The sequence below is a fragment of the Ovis aries genome, chromosome 6 (assembly GCF_016772045.2).
Source record: "Ovis aries strain OAR_USU_Benz2616 breed Rambouillet chromosome 6, ARS-UI_Ramb_v3.0, whole genome shotgun sequence".
Taxonomy (NCBI): Eukaryota; Metazoa; Chordata; class Mammalia; order Artiodactyla; family Bovidae; genus Ovis; species Ovis aries.
In genome coordinates this window covers 115572103-115589571 of record NC_056059.1, presented here as the reverse complement: position 1 = coordinate 115589571, position 17469 = coordinate 115572103, and positions in this window count along the sequence as shown.

The window sequence follows — 17469 nt, the reverse complement described above, 5'->3', positions numbered from 1 at the left end:
GCTGAGTCTCAGCGTCACAGTCCAGAGGAAAGAAAACAGGATGTTCCCAGTTACCCAAAGAGCAGGCGTCCCAGACGCCTCAAGTCTTCAGTGGGGACCCTCGGAGGGACCCAGTTGGGAGTGAGGTGAGCCTGAGGGGAAAGCAAGGCTTGGGCAGACTGTAATCCAGCTTCTACCAGCTCATTCCCTGAGCAAGTTACAGTTATTTGCCCCTGCTCACCTCTCAGAGGATGAACTACACCCTTCTCCAGGGAATAGAGCACCGTTCAGAACCTCTACAATTTGTTATTCACAGTGTTTCTCATTTAATGCCAAGTTACCGAGCAAAATGAGAAGCAGGGTCAAGAGAGAAAATAGAGGCTAGAAACAGACTCCTGGATGACCTGAACGCATGGTAATGGGGTCACAGTAAAAATAATTGTGACTGACATGTGCAAGAAAATCGATGACAAGAAGGAGGATCTTAGCAGAGAAGAGGCGTCTGTAAAGAGCAGTCGGTGGAGCCTGAGGGGCTAAAAGGTCTAGACAGAGAAACTAAGAGCTCAGGTGATGGATCTCGGGCGCAGAGGGCAGAGCAGGACAGGTGGACGGACTGCAAACCGGGGAAGAAGAGGCCCCCAGGCGGAGTCTAGAAGGCCAGAGGGTGGACGTTACAGAGAGAAGACCACATGGGGAAGGCCGGAATGGCCTTGGGCGGGCACGAAGGGCAAGGAGGCGAGGAACAAGCAAGACAGGAAGGAGTAACGGCTAGGAATCGCCCGCAGTGGAAGGAAGCGCCAGGCACAGATTTAGGAAGCCTGCAGAGCCCTGGGAAGGGTGGATACACAGGATATTTGTCTTTCTCTATTGGCTTTGCTGCACTTGGCACGGCCGTCTCTAGGCCCATCCAGGTTACTGGCATCATTTCATTTTTTACGGCTGAGTGGTATTCCACTGTGCGTGTGTGTGTGTGTGTGTGTGTGTGTGTGTGTGTGTGTGTGTGTGTACACTACCTCTTATTTATCTGCCCCTCTGTCCGTGGACACTCAGGCGGTTCCCATGTTTTGGATATCGCTCCTGACCCTGCTCCTGCTCTGCAGCTCGGCTCCCTGACTCCCTGACGCTCCTCCCTCGGTCACCCCTCTCTGCAGCGTCGGTAGCTTTCTCAGGCACCCCTGTGCTACACAGCTGGGCCCCGAGCCCTTGCTCTCCGACTCCCCTGCCAGATGGACTGGACTTGGCATCCAGCAGGGGCTCCACGAGTGACGGTGCGCGGGCTGAGGACGAGCCCATGAGCAGTGCTGGGAACTCACAGCTACAGACACGTGGGCGGCAGCCGCCACCCTGCAGCGAGGACTCACCCAGAAGCCCTCCTGCGTCCTCTTCACTTTCACGCAGAGACGTGAGGGCATCGGCGCTCCGGGTCCTCTTTGTCTCGGTGTGCCCCCACCTGCCGCTGAGTGCCAGTCACACACAGTGGCGTCTAGAGCGATGCGGCGTGCAGAGCTCACTCCTTCCGCTACTTCATCTCGCAGATGTGGACATGGCGGCCCATCCCGAGAGGGGACCTGCTTGCCCGGGGTTATGCCAGGTCCCAGCTTGTGACTCAGGAACCTGCGCGACTGCCCCGATTCTACCTGTGCAGCCAGGACTAAGAGTGACGCTGCTCTCAGGGAAGGGGGGACCGGTCAGGTTTCCCAGAAGAGGCGTGGAGCTGGTCACTGGACCAGCACCCCGGGTTCCTGATGGCGGGAGTGGGGTTGGGGGCTGTGCCGATGACTCAGGGAGACCACAGGTGGTCTGGGGACAGGTGAGTTACCCCCACCGTCCCCCAAGGGACACAGGGAGGATTCGTTCATCAAACAAGCTGCTGGGCAAACACAGTGGGCCAGGGGTTGGGATCCCTCGGGCGAGCTCAGACAGCTCACCTGGCGCTGGGGGAGGCAGGAGGCCTGCTGGGGCTCCTTTGGCACCACAGCAGACACCGCTGTTTACTTTCACTGGAGACGCAGCGCTGCAGGGGTCGGAACCATCCCCGTCTCACAGATGAGACAACCGAGGCCCAGGGAGGCTAAGATTAAATCTGTGGTTGCACAGTTGGTCTGAGACAGAGCTGGATGATGAGCCCAGCGATGCCATGCTTCAAGGGCACCCTTTTCTGGAGTGTCGGCGGGCTGAGGGCCCAAGGGGCATCCCCAGCCTTGCCCCCAACCCCAGAGGACCAAACGCACTTACCTGCTCCCAGCAAGCCCTCTGTCCGGGTGCCTGGCCTCCAAGGGTGTCCTGCCTCCCTTCGTCTGCTTGGTTCTTAACTCCTGACCATCCTTTAAGACTCAGAGCACATGTCCAGAAGGCTGGCCCCAAGCACAGGCCAGGGACCTCACACGCTCACTGTGCTTTCCCCCAGGACTGGGCGGCAGAGGCCAGCCTGGATCCCTCTGCCTGTCGATCCCCTGCACGTGGCTGTGCCCTCCTTGGGGACAAGCCTTGTTCAGCCACCCCTGGTCCCCAGCACCCTACCCCAGGCCTGGCTCATAGAAGGTCCTGGAGAACGCCTTTGAAATGACCAAGCCTTCCAAGATTGGATGCCTTTCCACCACTCATGGGTCGTCCACTTCTTACCTGTTCTCAAGGCACGCGCAAGCATGCACACACACACACGCACACACACGCGCGCGTGCGCTAAGCACAGCATCCAGTTGTAAGCACGGTCTTCTAGAAGCATGAATGAATGGCATCCCTTTTCCAGTGAAATCAGCTGGGTTTGTTGAATTGATTTTGTCGTTGTTCTGGGTGAGAGACAGGAGACTCAAATCTTAGGTTGCTGCCAAGAATACATTCCTTCTTGCATTTGGGGGAGTCATTTCACAGAGAATGGAAGGGCAGAGCTGTGATGAGGGGACCCAGCCCTCTGGCCACAGGGGTGTGGTTGGGGGGACTGGCCCAGGGCCACACAGCAGGTCAGATGGAGCCGGACTGGAAGCTAATAAATAGCATCCTCTCCCTGACAGCCACACCATGGAGAATCTAAGTCATTATCGGAATAAAAATAGGAAGGTAACCTCAATTAAGGGAAGCTTTCATTGTTAATGTGCATCAATGAGAGAAGTTATAGAATATGGTGCAAGTCAAGCCCGAGAAGCTGTTATAAGACAGGAAGATGGTGGACAAGCCTTTAAACCTCCCCTTGCAACATTACAACAACCGGGCATGCTTCCCTGGTGGCTCAGACGGTGAAGAATCTGCCCGCAGTGTGGGAGACCTGGGTGCGGTCCCTGGGTTGGGACGATCCCCTGGAGAAGGGAAGGGCAACACACTCCAGTGTTCTGGCCTGGAGAATCTCATAGGGTTGCAAAGAGTTGGACACAACTAAACAACTCACACTTTGACTTTGCAACATTGAGAGGAAATGGTTAACCGACGGGATCTGCTGGGCAGAAAGTGCGACACGCAGTGGTCACACGGAGGAGTGCAGGCCGGAGGCGCGGGCATGAGCCAAGGCGCCCGCGGGGGCAGGCGTCCTGGCAGAGGACCCTTTAAATCCCAACAAGAGAGACAGCCCTGCCACAGATCACTGACTCCCCTTAACTGTCTCTCGTGTGTGTGTGAGTGTGTGTGTGTGTGTGTGTGTGTGTGTGTGGTTGTAGAGAGACGCACACAGACAGCAAAGAATGAGTGTGTGCGTGTGTGTGTGTACGTGTGTGTGTGTGTGGTTGTAGAGAGACACACACAGACTCAGCAAAGAATGAGAGTGTGTGTGTGTGGTTGTGTGGTTGTAGAGAGACACACACAGACACAGCAAAGAATGAGAGTGTGTGTGTGTGTGTGTGTGTGTGTGGTTGTAGAGAGACGCACACAGACAGCAAAGAATGAGAGTGTGCGTGTGTGTGTGTACGTGTGTGTGTGTGTGTGTGTGCAGAGATGGGGAAGGAAGGCTAGGGAGACGCTGGGAGGGGTCTTGGCTCAGTCTCACCCCGGCCCTTCCGCTCCAGCCCCTCCTCCTTCACCCTCGCACATCCTGGAACTCTCACACAGCGCGAGGAGGATGGACTGTCCCCCACCTGGTTCAGCTCTGGCTCCTCCGCTGCGCACCACCCCCCGACCAGCCCGGCCAAGAAGCTTTGTGGCCCTAGACTCCGCAGAGTCTCTGAGCCTCAGTGAAATGGGCACAGGGCCTCCCCCAGGGCTTTCATGAGAGGCAGATAAAGCCGCACCTGGACCATGCCCGCAGAGTGTGGGGGCGTGAGTGGCCCCGCCAGAAGAGGGACCAGGAGGGCCATCCGGTACGGCTGGCCATGCCGACCCCCAGTCCGTGTCTCACCGCATCTTTTGTGGGCGGAGATTTCAAAGCTGCTCCCACGTCTCACACGCCCTGCTTGGCTTCTTCACACCCCGCTGTCTGCCCGGCATCTCTTCTCCGTCACTCCAGCATCTCCTTCTCCACCAGCCCCTCTTCCCCAGCACCCCCTCCTCCGCCGCCTCCTCTTACTCCTTTCCACTGCAAGCTCGTTCCCTTCTGCCCGCTGCAGCTGCAACTCCTCCAGGCTCTGTCCCCAGCTGTCTGACTTTTCCCCCTGTGCCCTGGGTCCTGGACTCTGTCCTCACCCACGACTCAGCCGCCGCCTGTGTTGGCGGCTCCAAACCTGTGTCTCTAGTCCAGGCCTGTCTTTGGGACGGAGTGTGTGTGTTCTGTGGGTGTCCCGGGGGCTCCCACTCACTCCCAGCCCAAGTTGCCTCCCCACCTGCTAACCCGCCTCGCAAGTCCCCGCCTCCTCTGGGGCCCCCTCTCCATCATCCTGTGCCACCCTTGGCCCACTCACACCTCCTGGAGCTTGCCCAGAGACTGCCCAATGCCCTGCAGCCCTGGCACTACCCTGGAGCATCTTGTGGGGCCAGACACGGACGAGGCACTTGGGAATGCTGACCCCAGCACGTCCACACTTACAGCTGGTGGTGGAGGACCCTGGCCGGGACGTGGCAGCGAACTGACCGAGTTCGCCAGGGTCAGGCCCAGGCTGACCCCTCACCCGGATCTAGACCCTTGCCCACTCCGTGTGTGGTTGGTTGTCTTCTCATCGAGTTCAGAGAGGGCCCACTGCTGCCATATGCACGGTTGGATCAAAGACGATCGCCATATTTTGGTCCGGCTCCTTCACAGGAATTGCATCAGCAAAGTACCTGCTCCCCTCTCAACTCATCTCTGTGTGTGAAATGATGCCTTTATTGTTGATAACTCTCAATTCAGAATCACTCATGCAAAGGGCAGGATAAACTAGATGGAGCTGTGTGAGCCTGGCCTTCACCTGGTTCTCACGGCAGGAAGGCCTGGGAACCACCAGCGGGCTCCCCGTGTGCCCCAGGGGTATTGGGGGCCTTGCCTGTGTCAAGGGGCTGGTAGGAGGGGTGAGGACCCAACCCCAGACCTCATCCTAGAGCCCAGGCCCACCCCGCCCTGCAGCAAGCCCCCATCCTCCTCAGAGAGGGGGAGCGTCTCTTGCCGAAGAATCACCCGAGGCCCCCAGACTTGGAGGGGGAAGAACAGAATCGGGCCCCTTTGGAGGGAGCTTCTGAGCAGGAAGGGGGTCCCTGCGTGTGCTCAGCTCTCCATCCAGGTACCCTCCTTTGGAGCGAGCAGCTGAGCTCCCAGCAGAGTCTCAGGCTCCATCCGGAATGAGAGCGTGTGATGAAATGGACACAGAGCTGCCACCCCACGTCTGCCCAGGGCCGTTGGCTCCCTGGCTGTTCTGCGCCCTTCTCCTCCCAGCAGCCCCAGAGCAGGTACCTGTCTCCCAGGGAGGGGGGCAGGGAACTGCAGACCCCGGAGGGACAGGACCTGTGGAGGGAGGGGGCTGGGTGGGGCCTGCCTTTCTCACTGCCTGGTCCAGTCAGGCTCTCCACCTGCTGCTTACCCACCCACCTGCGGCCTTCTTACGCCGGAGCCCCGGCTGCCCTGCCACCCTCCCCACCTCCCAGTCGAACCCCACAGTCCGTCCCTGAGTTCTAAGCCCTCTCTCCTCCTCGAGCGGCCGTCTGGATGCGCCCCTGTGGCTGGTGGCGTCTCCCTGTGATCTGGAAATCCGTCCCCTCCCTGTCTTGTCTCCACCCCAGCAGAGCTGTCACAGCGCTGGGCAGCCGGCACCCCGCCTGTGGCATCAGCGGCTCTGTGCTCCCCAGTTGGCTGTGGCGCCACCTCCCTGTCCACCTGCCTCCACTCCTGGGGGGTCCAGCAGGGGCAGCAGATCGAGGGGGGGCACCACGGTGATCCCGGGCACAAGCACCTCCACCTCTGCTCTCGCATCTGGAAGGTGGGCAGCTTGAGGTCGTGCATCGGGGTCCCAGCACCACAGCTCTGCAGCTTACCAGGGTGCTGGCATCCCCAGGTGGCCCGAGTAACGCCCCCACGTGTATTTCTACATCTGGATCCCCGGATCCTGTAATGTGACCTTCTTTGGGGAAAGAGTCTTGGCAGACAGGACTGAGTTAAGGATCTTGCCTTGGGGAGAGCAGCCTGGGTTATGCGGGTGGCCCTGAATCTGAGGACGGATGTCCTTATCGGAGGGAAGCAGGGGGACATTTGACCACACACCCAGGGAGGACAGAGGCTGGAGACAGCGGTGGAGGTCAGAGCAACGAAACTGCAAGCCAGGGCCGCAGGGGCTGCAAGAAGCAGAAAGGAGCCTCCCCTGCACCCTCAGAGGGCGCTTGGCCCTGCCCACACCTTCATCCTGGACTGTTGGCCCCCAGAGCTGTGAGAGAATTAGTTTCTGCCGTGTTTAGCACCCCAGCTTGTGGCATTCTATTACCACAGCCCCAGGAAACAAATTCACCATTTCACAAGAAGCTTCCAAGCGCAGAGGAGGACTGGGAAATTTGAACACGGCCTGGTGTGTGCATGGTCGTGACTGTGATGTGAGCAGAGTGCAGCAGGCTGGGTGTGAGAGGCAGGAGGCTTCCTCCCGACCTCTGCACCTAACAGCCAACACCCACTGCAGCCGCACACAGAGCACAGAGCTGAGCTCCTCAAGCACATTTCCCCATGATTTGCACAACAATCATGTAAAGCAAGGGCCATTGTTGACCCCATTTGACAGATAGGAAAATTGAAGCAAGAGAGGGGAAGTGGCTCTGTGCAAAGTTGCCTGCCTTGTCCCCAGGTTACGTCAAGGAGATGGATGGAGCAGGGGCAGGCTTCCTGGGCCCATGAGGAGAGACAGGGTGGACTGCAGAACGGAAGAATCAGAGGGACGACAGCATGGGACGAGCTAGCCCACCCTAAGACCGTCCACCTGGCAGACTTCCTGCGCGGGAAACAAGACGCGTCCTGCAGTTTACAGTCCATTGCTCCTATTGTCTTTCTTTTAATGACAATAACAGGAATCATCTGCTATGAGAGCACGATCTTAAGCGGTCAGCACAGCCGGCTCCCTCGCTCACGGCAGCGAACTCCACCTCAGCTCTCCGGGATGAGCGGCCGCCATTACCCACATTTTGCAGCTGAGCAAACTGAAGCTCAGAATGACTGTATCAATCAGCAAACCTCTTTTTTGAGTGCTATGGCGTGCCAGATGCTATGGGTGATTGATTGTATTCATCAGGTGGCCATAACAAAATACCTAGACGGAGGGGCTGGAATAACAGAAATTTGGGCCTCATGGTTCTGGACACTGGAAGCCCAGGATCAAGGTGCTGGTTGGCCCTGTTTCTGGTGGAAGCCCACTTCCTGGCTTGCAGAGGGCCACCTTCTCCCTGCGTGCTCACACGGCAGAAAGCAAGCTTGGCGTCTCTTCTTCCTACAAGGGCACTAATCCTACCAAGGGGGCCCCACCCTTACAACTTCATCTATGCCTAATTACCTACCAAAGGCCCCAACCCCCAAGTATTATCACATGAGGGTTAGGGCGTCAATGTTAGTTTTGAGGGACACATTCTGTCCTGGCAGAGGTGCAGGGACACAGAGACAAGCAAGGGAGACAAAGGCCCTCATCTGAGGAGCTTACGTCCTGGAGACTGCCCACAGGGAGAGCTCAGTTTGGCCAAGATTCCAATTCTGATTCCAAGTTCCCATTTCTTCTTATGAGGCCATATTGTCGCCCCACCTGCCTCTCAGATGACATTTGTTCAACCCTGGGAGGGGAGCAGGGCAGGCTGATTAATTTCTTTGTGTAGATGATGACATCTTAGCCCCCTTCCTTAAAGCTACAGCAAGGGGGGATTTATCCATCCACCCGCCTACTCATCCATCCTTCATCTGTCTACCCACATGGTCATCTATCCATCCATCCACTCACTCACTGTTCATCTATCCAGCTACCCAGCCCTCTGCCTATCCATCCATGGATTTATTCAACAGAGATTCCTTGAACAACCCAAAAGCCTCCTTCGCCATGTCAGTGCCCATCCTCAAATCTCCACTTGCTGCTCAGCTGAGCCTCTCGGAGGCTCAAGGAGACTGAGTGTCAGAGCCTCCACACGACGTCATGCTGCCGGTGGCCATAGTCACCACGCTGGGGGCCACAGAGCCACCCAGGAGCCTCCCATCTGCGGCACCTTTGTCTCCACCCCACAGCCACTTGCCCACCTTTCAGGGGACTCGCAGGGCCCCCCTTATCCCAGGGGCCAAGTGAACGGGGTACCACCCCAGAGGAGGGGAGGCACGCCTTCCTTCCTGCCCATTGCTCTGTCTGCTGGGGCCTGAAACTGATCTTCCATAAAGGAGGGGGGTCGGCCAGCCAAACTCAAATGGAAAACAGACCCTGGGCGGCTAGAGAGCGGCTGGCCCAGACAGTCCAGGATCAAAGGAGCCTGTGCTGTCCAGCAGCCTCAGCACGGCGTCTGGTTATCAAATTTGCGCTTGTCAGTGTCTCTCTGTGCCCTCCCTCCGGAGGGAGGGCCGATCTGACCGAACCCAGTTGACGCCCCTGCGCAGAGGGGCTAGAGCAATGCCCAGGCTGACGGCCTGCTGGACCTGGGGTCTCCACTTCAGGGACTATTCTATAACTGCCAGCTGAGTGCCTATCACCTTGTATTCAGCAGGTCCTGTGTGCACTGAAGTTTGGTAAGCTGGTGCTAGCTGGCATCCACACTCCACCCACCAGAAAGCTGTCAGTGCCCGAGTCCCTGGGGCTGCTCCCTGGCTGCGCTGGGATACAGACCTCCAAGGCCAGAACCCTTCAGGGATCTGGGGCTCCTTCCCCATGTAGCTTTCTGTCCTGCTGTCTGGGGTGGGTTAGAGCCAGACGCTGTGACCCTGAGCGTCCTTGTGAAGGAAGGGCCCCCATCAGGGGTGACTCTCAAGGGAGCCCAGAGCCTGACCGGAAGGTGGAAAGGGAGTGAAGAAGGAGAAGGCAGGCGCCCGCCCGCGGGGGGTCAGCATCAGCCTGTGCCGCACACAGACCGCGGCGGACACAGGGCCAAGAACGGGGAGCACAAGGTTCTCATGGCTGCGCTGGGGAGCTCTGCCTGTCCGGGCCAGCCGTGGAGGGGGGGAGTCACCTGGGGGCCCCGATCTGCTCAGTATGCCCTTCGTCCTCAGCAGGCTAGACCAGCACGTGCTCGTGACGGAGCAGCCACAGGGAAGCAGAAACAGGCGAGGCCTCCGGAGGCCGAGACTCTGCGGGGTCCAGTGCCACTTATTTCTTTCTCTCGCCTAAAGGGAAGCACAGACTGACCAGAGCCCCAGTGGGAAACCACCAACCGAGTTAATGGGCAAAGGCCTCGGAGAAGGAGCAGGATCAAACCCGGCCTAGGGTTGGCTTGGTCCCGGGGGCAGACATGACTGCCTGGGCCATCGCCAGACTCCGGGCCCCACTGCGGCCCACCCTGCCTTGGCCAGAGGCTCCCCGGACCCCTCTTGACCTCCATCAGTTTGCTTCATCTAAATGCCCGTCACGTCCACCTCCACGGCTGTCCGAGCCCGCTTGGTTCCTGACCCCGGCGGTGACCTCTGACCCTGCCTAGCGGCTCTCCCCGTGCTGTGGGTTCGCGGCTCCCCCCCGGGCTCACAGACGCTGAGTGACGGCCGTGGCCGAGAGCAGGGCGGGACCGGAGCCTTGCCTTCCCCGGCGCGGCCTCGTCCATTATCAGCCAGGGGCGCTTGTCATCACACTCCGGGCGTAAATCGGAATCAAATGTGGGGCCCAAGACGGCGGGAATGCTCCATTTCACGTTTGGAAAAAAAAAAAAATCTGGGAGGGGGCAACACCCCTTTCTGTCAACTTGAAAGGGAAGGAGAGGCAGCAAAGGAAGGGAAGAGCTGCGATAATTCTTGAAAACTTTGGTTTTCATTTTCCCTCCTGGCTCCTTGGGCTCCAAGAGAGAACGGCCGAATCCCACAAGAAAGACGGCTCAGTCAGGGCCTAAGCAAACCCACGTGTCTCTGCCCTCTTTAGATGTCTTGAAACGTCTTTCAAATGTCCGGGCCCCCACGCTCTCAAGCGTGTTCGCGGGAGAACTCCTCCCCACTGGGGCTGAAGCGGGCTTGTTTCTCGGATCCCAGGCAGCTCCGGCCACATGCCTTTCATGCAGCCCCCCGTTTCCAACCCCGTGCGGGAATCACAGGGGTCCACTCAGCTGATGAACAGCCATGAAGCGTGTCATTCCTGTGACCTAAGCTAGCCCTCCCAGTGGAGGAGGAGAGGGGGCTCCACTCAGTGAAGACCCCGCCTCAGAGTCCACAGCCAGGGTGTCCCGCAGGCCTCCGTCCAGGGCTTGATGCCGTCCAGCCCCTCCTAAGCCCCAGTGATCCTACTGCACCCACATGGACAGGATGCTTCCTGCTGGCAGGAGCCTCGCGCTTCCTGGGTGGCAGGCTCTTCTGCGTATTTAGTCAAACCATCACAGAGGGACATTCAGGCCACTTGGTCTCCAGAGCAGCTTGAGAACTCCCCTCCTTTCATCTTCTCGCCCCAGGAGGTCTGTGTCTTCCAGTTCGACTTGGGAGCCCAGTGGAGACCAGAGGGAAGGGGAACAAGGTCAGAGTCCTCAGTGCCCTGGGGGTCCCCGTGAGGTCGCCTGGAGCTGGAGCTCCTGGGACTGAAGGTCTCTCCCCCTTTCTCTCTCTCCTCCTCCCTCCCTCCGTCTCTTTCATCTCCCCCTCCTCCCCCCATCTCTTTCATCTCCCCCTTCTCCCCCTCCCCTCAACGATGCTGTAATAACTGCCCCCTTCCCCTTATCCCTCCAGGACTAGAGGGGGTAGCAGCCCGGCTGCTACTAACCTGGCCCTAAGCCCTCCTTCACGGCCCTCTACAACCCTACCTTCGTGAAGAAGCCCCTCTAGCGACCCTGCTTTGTGTGCCATCTGATCCTGGTGGTCCCATGATCACACACACAGCCCTAGATAATGCTGAGTCAGGGCCTGAGCAGAGAGGCCTAGAGTGACCCCCTGGGGGCCCGGTGCAGCCGCTGCCCTGCGACAGGGAGCACAGCTGTCTCACAGACTCAGCAAGCCTGGGGGGACCCGCTGTTCACCCAAGTCCACTGCACCTGCCACCTGCTCCAACCCCAGCAATGGCCAAAATCGGGCCTTGCTGTTTGTTCAGTGAATAAAGAAATGCACGCATGGGGCACTTCCAAGATTTGCCAGGCTGGTGAAGGGAGGCGGCTTGACCAAGGTGAAGAGTGAAAACAGAGCCAGTGAGGGACCTTGAGCGGGGCAGAGCCTGCCCTGGAGCAGAAGAGCAGAGGCAGGGGGCACGCCCTCATTCTGCCCCACCAGCTGCGTGACCTTGGGCAGGCATTTGAACTCCTCCGTGCTTTACCCTCTTTACCTGCACAACAGAACAAGGAAATCCTGTCCAGCCTCTTTCCTGAGTCAGGATACCGTGCAGATCTATTGAGGACGCGATTTGTCGATGACGAAGCCCTGCCTGTGCCAATGATCGATGCCGTCACTCGTGACCGTCACTGGCCCATCTGGGACTCTGACCCCTTCTACTCTCCCCAAATGCAGCCCCTCACAGCCTGGCACCCACACACAGCCTCAGGTGAGCCGTCCCCTATCCCGATGCTTCCCGGGTGCTTCCCACAGACCACAGACCTAAATGTAACAGCTGGGCCTCCCTGGGGGCTCCGACGGTAAACCATCTGCCTGCAGGGTTCGATTCCTGGGGCAGGTTAGACCCTTGGGTTGAGCAGATCCCTTGGAGAAGGAAATGGCCACTCACTCCAGAATTCTTGCCTGGAGAATCCCCATGGAGACAGCAGCCTTCAGTTCAGTTCAGTTCAGTTCAGTTCAGTCACTCAGTCGTGTCCAACTCTTTGTGACCCCATGAATCGCAGCACGCCAGGCCTTCCTGTCCATCACCAACTCCCAGAGTTCACTCAAACTCACATCCATCGAGTTGGTGATGTCATCCAGCCATCTCATCCTCTGTTGTCCCCTTTTTCTCCTGCACCCAATCCCTCCCAACCTCAGTCTTTTCCAATGAGTCAACTCTTCGCATGAGGTGGCCAAACTCCTGAGCTTCAGCTTTAGCATCATTTCTTACAAAGAAGTACCAGGGCTGATCTCCTTCAGAATGGACTGGTTGGATCTCCTTGTAGTCCAAGGGACTCTCAAGAGTCTCCTCCAAAACCACAGTTCCAAAGCATCAATTCTTCAGCACTCAGCCTCCTTCACAGTCCAACTCTCACATCCATACATGACCACAGGAAAAACCATAGCCTTGACTAGACGGACCTTTGTTGGCAAAGTAACATCTCTGCTTTTGAATATACTATCTAGGTTTGTCATAGCTTTTCTTCCAAGGAGTAAGCGTCTTTCAATTTCATGGCTGCAGTCACCATCTGCAGTGATTTTGGAGCCCCCCCAAAAAATACAGTCTGACACTGTTTCCGCTGTTTCCCATCTATTTCCCATGAAGAGCAGCCTAGTAGGCTATAATTCATGCAGTCGCAAAAAGCTGGACACGACTGAGTGACTAAGCATGGATATAAAACCACAGACAGTATCAGTAGCCTTGGGGCAGGCAAATTCTTAACAGAAAGTGAAAATACTAACTATATATGCACATATATGGGGCTTCCCTGGTGGCTCAGCTGGTAAAGAATCTGCCTGCAATACTGGAGACCTGGGTTCGATCCCTGGGTTGGGAAGATCCCCTGGAGAAAGGAAAGGCTACCCACTCCAGTATTCTGGTCTGGAGAATTCCATGGACTGTATAGTCCATGGGGCCGCAGAGTCAGACACGACTGAGTGACTTTCACTTTCTTTCGTGTACATGTATACATACAGTAAAGAATTTGTATCCTATATACATATATTTTAAATTATGATAAAACAATAAGATAGCCGAACATGAAAGTGCACAAGAGGGGTGAACACGATGTAATTGAAGAATATCTACTCCAGGGCCCCCTGAGCCGCACAGCCAGCTGCCCTGGGATCCACCCGCCAGTGGGCCAGGAGCCTCTGCACAGGGCAGAGCCTGGCAGCCAGCCGGGCCAGTGCGCCCAAGGGCGTCAGCCCCACCACCACAGCAGAGCCGTGCCGCCCACACGGGGCACCCCTCGAGCACAGAGCACACGGTGCTGGTGAACCAGATGGGACTGTGCTGCTGGGCCTCATAGGATGCAGCCTACGGAAGGCCACATCTCCAAGATCAGAAAATGTAACCAGTCTAACAAATCATAAACATAGAAACAGGCCCTGAGGCAAGATCAGGCCACAGAGGAGGACATTCCAGACAAAGGAGCAAGATAAGAATCCCGGAAGAAGGATTTAGCAAAGTGGAGGTGATCAGCCTACCCAGCACAGAGGTAAGCGAAGCAATCATAAAGATGTTCCACCAAGTCAGGGGGACAATGAATGAACATGGTGGGAAATTCAACCAAGCATTAGAAACGTAAGGAAGAACCAAGCAGAGCTGAAGGGCAAAATAATTGACACCAAAAATACGCTAGAAGGAATCGATGGTAGATTAGACGACACAGAGGGCTGGATCAGCAAGCTGGAAGACAGGGCAGTGATTGTCACCCAACCTGAACACACACACACAAAAAGAATTTTTGAAAATGATGATGGTTTAGAGATCTCTGGTACAATGTCAAGTGTACTAACTCAGGAATCCTAGAAGGGAAAGGTAGAGTGAATGGGGCAGAGAAGTTAGCAATTTGAAGAAATGAGAGCCGAAAGCTGACATGAGAAAGGAAACAAACGTCCAGACGGAGGAAGCTGCTGTTCAGTCGCTCAGTCATGTCTGACTCTTTGCGTCCCCATGGCCTGCAGCACACCGGGCCTCCCTGTCCTTCACCATCTCCCAGAACTTGCTCAAACTCATGTCCATCCAGTCGGTGATGCCATCCAACCATCTCATCCTCTGTCGTCCCCTTCTCCTCCTGCCTTCAATCTTTCCCAGCATCAGGGTCTTATAATGAGTCAGCTCTTCACATCACGTGGCCTAAGTATTGGAGCTTCAGCTCCACCATCAGTCCTTCTAATGAATATTCAGTATTGATTTCCTTTAGGAGTGACTCATTTGATCTCCTTGCAGTCCAAGGGACTCTCAAGAGTCTTCTCCAACACAACTCAAAAGCATCAATTCTTCAGTGTTCAGCCTTCTTTATGGTCCAACCATAGCTTTGATTACAGAGTCCCATACAAGATCAACCCAAATAGGTCCACATAAAGACTCATTGTCATTAAATATAAAAAACCCAAAGATAAAAAGGGAATCTTAAAAGCATCAAGGAGAAAACAACTAGTTATGTACAAGGGAACTACCATAAGGCTGTTTGCTGACTTTTCAACAGAAACTTTGCAGGCCAGAATGGAGTGACGTGACATAGCTAAAGTGCTGAAAGGAAAAAATGTACAATCGAGAATATTCTACCTGCAAGGCTAATTCAGACGTGAAGGAGAATTAAAGTGGTTTATAGACCAGCGAGAGCTAAAAGAATTCAGCACCACTAAACCGGCTTTATAAGAAAGATTAAAACAATGTCTCTAAGCGGAAAAGACCATACAGCAGATATGAAAAATGGAAAAGGAAAAGGGTCTTCCCAGGCGGCTCAGTGGTGAAGAATCTGCCTGCCAAACAGCAGACGTGAGTTCCATTCTGCGTCTGGGAGATCACCTGGAGAAGGAAATGGCAAGCCACTCCAGCACTCTTGCATGGAAAATCCCGTGGATGGAGGCGCCTGGCCTGGCAGGCTAGAATCCATGGGGTCGCAGAGAGTCAGACACGACTTAGTGGCTAAACTGCAGCAGCAGAAAATAAAAAAATCTCACGGTAAAGGCAGATAAACAGTAAAGGTAGGAAATCAGCCACTTCTAAAGCCAGCAGGAAGGCTAAAAGACAAAAGTGGTAAAATCATCTATATTCACAATAAATATCGGACTATGTGTATCACAACAAACTGTGGAAAATTCTTCAAGGGATGGGAATACCAGACCATCTTAACTACCTCTTGAGAAATCTGTATGCAGGTCAGGAAGCAACAATTAGAACTGGACGTGGAACAACAGACTGGTTCCAAATCGGGAAAGGAGTACACCAAGGCTGTATATTGTCACCCTGCTTATTTAGTTTATATGCAGAGTACATCATGAGAAATGCTGGGCTGGATGAAGCACAAGCTGAAATCAAGATTGCCAAGAGATATATCAATAACTTCAGATATGCAGATGACACCACCCTTATGGCAGAAAGTGAGGAGCTAAATAACCTCTTGTTGAAAGTGACAGAGGAGAGTGAAAATGTTGGCTTAAAGCTCAACATTCAGAAAATGACATCTTTTTTTTGGGGGGGGGGTGTTAGTTCTAACAGATCTTGTAGGTCTTCATAAAACCGTTCAACTTCAGATTCTTCAGCGTTACTGGTTGGGGCATAGACTTGGATAACTGTGATATTGAATAGTTTGCCTTGGAGACGAACAGAGATCATTCTGTCGTTTTGAGATTGCATCCAAGTACTGCATTTCGGACTCTTTTGTTGACCATGATGGCTACTCCATTTCTTCTGAGGGATTCCTGCCCGCAGTAGTAGATATAATGGTCTTCTGAGTTAAATTCACCCATTCCAGTCCATTTTAGTTCGCTGATTCCTAGAATGTCGACGTTCGCTCTTGCCATCTCTTGTTTGACCACTTCCAATTTGCCTTGATTCATGGACCTGACATTCCAGGTTCCTATGCAATATTGCTCTTTACAGCATCGGACCTCGCTTCTATCACCAGTCGCATCCACAGCTGGGTATTGTTTTTGCTTTGGCTCCATCCCTTCATTCTTTCTGGAGTTATTTCTCCACTGATCTCCAGTAGCATATTGGGTACCTAATGACCTAGGGAGTTCCTCTTTTGGTATCCTATGGGGTTCTCAAGGCAAGAATACTAAAGTGGCTTGGTATTCCCTTCTCTAGTGGACCACATTCTGTCAGGCCTCTCCATCATGACACGCCCATCTTGGGTTGCCCCACAGGCATGGCTTGGTTTCATTGAGTTAGACAAGGCTGTGGTCCTAGTGTGATTAGATTGACTAGTTTTCTGTGAGTATGGTTTCAGTGTGTCTGCCCTCTGATGCCCTCTTGCAACACTTACCATCTGACTTGGGTTTCTCTTACCTTGGCGTGGGGTATCTCTTCACGGCTGCTCCAGCAAAGCACAGCCACTGCTCCTTACCTTGGACGAGGAGTATCTCCTTACCACCACCGTTCCTGACCTTCAACGTGGGATAGCTCCTCTAGGCCCTCCTGTGCCTGTGCAGCCACCACTCCAAACACCCTCTTCCAACAACACAAGAGAAGACTCTACACATGGACATCACCAGCTGGTCAACACTGAAATCAGATTGATTATATTCTTTGCAGCCAAAGATGGAGAAGCTCTATACAGTCAACAAACACAAGACCGGGAGCTGACTGTGGCTCAGATCATGAACTCCTTATTGCCAAATTCAGACTTAAATTGAAGAAAGTAGGGAAAACCACTAGACCATTCAGGTATGACCTAAATCAAATCCCTTATGATCATACAGTGGAAGTGAGAAATAGATTTAAGGGCCTAGATCTGATAGAGAGAGTGCCTGATGAACTATGGAATGAGGTTCGTGACAGTGTACAGGAGACAGGGATCAAGACCATCCCCATGGAAAAGAAATGCAAAAAAGCAAAATGGCTGTCTGGGGAGGCCTTACAAATAGCTGTGAAAAGAAGAGAGGTGAAAAGCAAAGGAGAAAAGGAAAGATATAAGCATCTGAATGCAGAGTTCCAAAGAGTAGCAAGAAGAGATAAGAAAGCCTTCCTCAGTGATCTAGAGATCTCTTCAAGAAAATTAGAGATACCAAGGGAACATTTAATGCAAAGATGTGCGGGGCTCGATAAAGGACAGAAATGGTATGGACCTAACAGAAGCAGAAGATATTACGAAGAGGTGGCAAGAATACACAGAAGAACTGTACAAAAAAGATCTTCACGACCCAGATAATCATGATGATGTGATCACTCATCTAGAGCCAGACATCTTGGAATGTGAAGTCAAGTGGGCCTTAGAAAGCAT